A 4,183-nucleotide genomic window follows, 5' to 3' on the forward strand; every position below is an offset into this window, starting at 1 on the left:
AACTAAGTAAAAGGTACCAAACGCTGTCCTTTCTCTTTCCAAGCCATTAAGAAGTCAATATTATCAATATTGAATATTGAATCAATATTTGATCCAATGCCAGTACTAAGATACAAAGTGAAGAATTCTTAGCTTTATGCTAATTTAGTGTATTTAGATTATCTTCTAGTTGTAATGTGCAATTGTTAGTTCTACCAAGAGTCACATATCTGAAGAGGTAGAAAAAAATTAACTTTTTAAGTGTATAGTCTTTGTATCTTTGATGACAATTCAAATTTACCAACAGCTTTCAACAGATCTCCAGGAATTAAAAAAACAGTTGAATCTTTTCATAAATATGAGGGGGGGCTGCGATATAAACACTTTCGTCATCTGAAATATTTAATGTATAACATTTAAGGTTACACTTTCATACTCCCTAAACTGACTCTATTCAGTTGGTAATTGGGGTTTCCGTCTGTGTATCATAGGTAGCTATTATTGTTAAGTTGTAAAAGCCCCTCATTATTGTGGGCATTATACAAGAAAGGCACTCTGCCTAACAATAGTACAGCTCAATTCATTGATGGCACAAATTTACAGATAGGTTTTACAAGTTCCAATTATTTTCAACTGGCACATAATGATGGGTCATCTAGTAGCTGTCAAAGAACTTGACAGTAGAAACCTATGCCTTATATAGCCCTTAACCAACAATAATATGTCTTGCAATCATGGAGGATCAAGGAAAAATATAAAGTATGCATCCTATTAAGGGATGTTAACTTCAAGGAGAACTTTCATTGTAATCTTGCAATTCCTAACAAGCCTACTTACCAGAAAAAAAANTGGCTGCTTCTGCCCGCCCGCGGCACGTGTCGCGGGAGCTCCGAAAAAAGGGAGAAGGAGAGAGAGGGAGAAGGCATCTTGGCGGCTGGGGGGAGGCCGACGGGGCGCCGCGGGTGCGAGGAGCGACGGCGGGCGGCCGCAGCAGGAGGGAAGAGGACGAGGCCCCGGCGGCGGGAGCACGGGCCGGTGAGCGCGGCGGGCGGCTCGGGAAGGGGTACAGGGCGGGAGAAGGGACAAACCTCCCGACGCGCGAAAGCGCCTCCCTCGTAACTAGGGGCAACGGGGCCTTGCTCTCCGCCTCGCCAACAGTGGTGGTAAGTGGGGGGGGGTGAGGGGTAATAAACGGCACCCGTCGCCCCGCTGGGCTCCTTCCCTTCATCCCGGCTTCCAGCAGCCCTTTACGGGTTGTCACTAAAGTGCCTCCTCGCCCTCTGGGCCCACTCGCCGCCTGCAAGGACCGGGACTAGGACGGGTCGGCCCCAAACGAGGTAGGGGGCGGTCGGGGAGGGGGGGGGAAGGCCTGACCCCGGCCTAACCTAACCCCCACCCTGGGGAGCCTCCGTTTCCCCTGATTGAACCGCCCCCCCCCCCAGCTCGGCCTTCCAGATGGGAAGGCGTCCAATTCCCATTCCCAATCGAAGGTGGGGGGGGGGGGCTTCTGGTAATTACTGTTTATCCAGTAATCCCTCAGCAGAAGAAGCTGGTCTGGGGAAGTGGGGGGGGGGGTTGTCAGGTTGTCAGCTTGATTGGCAGCTGTTGGTCCCGGAGGAGACTCTCTGCCAGCGAGTAGGCAGCTGTATAAATATTCTAAATAAAATATAATAAATTTGGAGCTGCGGTCCTGGCTCAGATACCCCCTGAAAGCTCTTGTCCCTTTGCTGCAGGTGGAAGGGAAGGGGGGGCCTTTGGGCCATAACTGAGTGGCAGGACTTCTCGCCCCCCCCCACCTCAAAAAATCAGGATGCAGCCAAGGTTTTTGCAGAGCAGCGGGAGAGGAAGAAGTCCCTCTTGACCTCCGTTTGGAAGAATTTCTGCAGGATGGATGTCCTTCAAATTCAGGAAGGTAATGGCTCGCTTCTTCCTTGCTTGTTAGGTAGCGCTGGAGTCGGCCTTTGCAAGGATTACAAGCACCTCTTTTCCGCTCTTTATTCTTCCAAAACAGCGTTCTTTAAATGTCCCCACTTTTTAAGGTAGAAGCCTCAGAGAAATTTCTTTTAAGGGGTCCTTGGTTTTCTCTTGAACTTGGTGGTTTTCTTGCAGATGTTTCATGACCCAAATTAGGTAACATCATCACTCTCAGTGGTAACTGACGATGTTACCTGCCAGAAAACGACCAAGCTCAGAAAGCACCAAGAACCCCATAGTTGTTATTATTATCTTCTCCTCTTCCCTTCTCTTCCACTCCGCAAACCCCCTTCCTTCTAGCACTGATGATGTTACCTAGTTTGAGTAATGAAATGTCTGCAAGAAAACCACCAAGCTCAGAGAGCACCAAGGACTCCATAGTTCAATCCTGAGCTACAGGGGTTGGACTAGATGGCCTCCAAGGTCCCTTCCAACTTTATTATTATTATTATTATTATTATTATTATTATTATTATTATTAATCATTGCACAGTCAGCCAGATGTTCAGACTGGATTTGGCATTTTGTCTACCTATCGAGTCCTTACCCAGGACCTGGGATAGGCAGGTGTGGATGTTTGATGGTATTACAGATATCGTCGCAGGATGGAAGCAGTTCCTAGTAAGGCTGCCTTTTGCAATTGACTAATGGCGAATTTGTCAATGCCGATGGTGTTCAAGTGGTGCTCCAGTTGTTTTGGGATTGCACCCAAGGCGCCTATTACTATTGGTACTACCCTTGCCTGCTTTTGCCACAGTCTTTCTATTTCTATTTGTAGGTCTTTGTATTTTGTTATCTTCTCCAGTTCTTTCTCGTCTATTCTGCTGTCTCCAGGCACTGCCACGTCCACTATCCAGACTTTTTGTCATTATTATTATTATTATTATTATTATTATTATTATTATTATTATTATTATTATTATTATTATTAACCTTCTCCTTTACCGGAGCTTTCCTTTGCATCGGTTATCGTTGTCAATATTCGCTGCTACTGCTTCTCACGGTTGTTTGGTGGGATTTTAATATGGTGTTATTTTTCAACATAAGGTGGCCAATAATTAGGGTTTTACAGACTCCCTGAGAGGGTCTTGAGAGATACCCAGAGATCCCAGGACCACACTTTAAGAACCACCATTCTAGATGTATCCCATGAGCCATTGTCTTTATATGTTGTACTAGATGACCCTTGACCCATTGGGTCATCATTTCAGAAATATTTCCTTATCAGATTCCTGAATACGTTCAACAGTGGCAGAGCTTTTAGTGTACTGGCTTCACTTGAAAAATTCTTAAAAATTCAGGGAGGTATCTAGATATTTTCTGCCTTGGAAATAGCCCCTGGTTGAACTGTATAGCACTATCAAACATCAGCAGTTGATCATAGGAAATGTTTTGTGACACATTGTATCATGTCATAAAATGCTTTATGGTCCTTTTTGGGTCATGAAATGTTTCACAAAATTACAACATTTACAAAATGTTTTACAAAATTTCAGTTCCACAGGAACCATAGGTCCCAGATTTTGGATACATTCTATAAGTTAGTCCGTTTGAGTTGCCCTAATTGAAAATGTTTTGCCCAGTTAAAGGCCAGACAGTTTTATTATAATGGTTAGATTGAGGATTTCGAATTTGTTTTCAGGGAAAGAAGCAAGGGCTGTGGTTGTTGATGTTACATTTCTAATTTGTGTGTGTGTGTTGGGGGGGTCATAATGTGCTACTTGTTGTTTTTGCAAAAAGCAAAGCACTGTGCTACAAAAAGATTAGCAGTTTGTATTCCAGTATCAGCTGTGCTACCTTAAACATTTTGAAAGCTGGAATAAAGCTGTTTGTGGTTTGCAAGTTGAGTTTATTAATGAGAAGGAATTTGACATAGGGAGAAGGAGCTCAATATTCTGATAGTGCCCATAATACAACTTTGAAATAAGAAGGTGTGGAGCAGTGGTTCTCAACCTGTGGGTCGGGACCCCATTTGGGGTCGATCAACCATTTCACGGGGGTCGCCAAGCAAGGCTGTCCGCCATTTTTTTGGCCATTTTTTTCCCCTTTTCCGGCGGGTGCCTTACCTCCCTTGGGCTGGGCCAGCTGGTGGTCGGCCTGCTCCGTCTCTGCCGCTTGCCAGCTACGCCTCGGCCGGCGCAGGGGGCGGAACCACGCATGCGCGGCGCTCCCGGGCAGGGAAAGTCCTCGACTTACGACCGGTTGGGTAGTCCTCGACTTACGACCGGTT

At 45.6% G+C, this 4,183-nt stretch overlaps 1 protein-coding gene across 1 annotated transcript in view; it reads left to right on the forward strand.

The window, feature by feature from the left end:
- Positions 1-1,862: 1,862 nt before the first annotated feature.
- The window catches only part of UBN1 (ubinuclein 1), a 41,585-nt gene continuing 39,264 nt past the window's right edge, over positions 1,863-4,183 (forward strand). Inside the window, exon 1 of the mRNA XM_015819256.1 lies at positions 1,863-1,891. The gene's annotated coding sequence lies outside the window, so the exon portion shown is untranslated. The remainder of the gene's footprint in view (positions 1,892-4,183) is intronic.

The sequence above is a fragment of the Protobothrops mucrosquamatus genome, unplaced genomic scaffold (genome assembly GCF_001527695.2).
Source record: "Protobothrops mucrosquamatus isolate PMUCROS unplaced genomic scaffold, P.Mucros_1.0 scaffold880, whole genome shotgun sequence".
Classification (NCBI taxonomy): Eukaryota; Metazoa; Chordata; class Lepidosauria; order Squamata; family Viperidae; genus Protobothrops; species Protobothrops mucrosquamatus.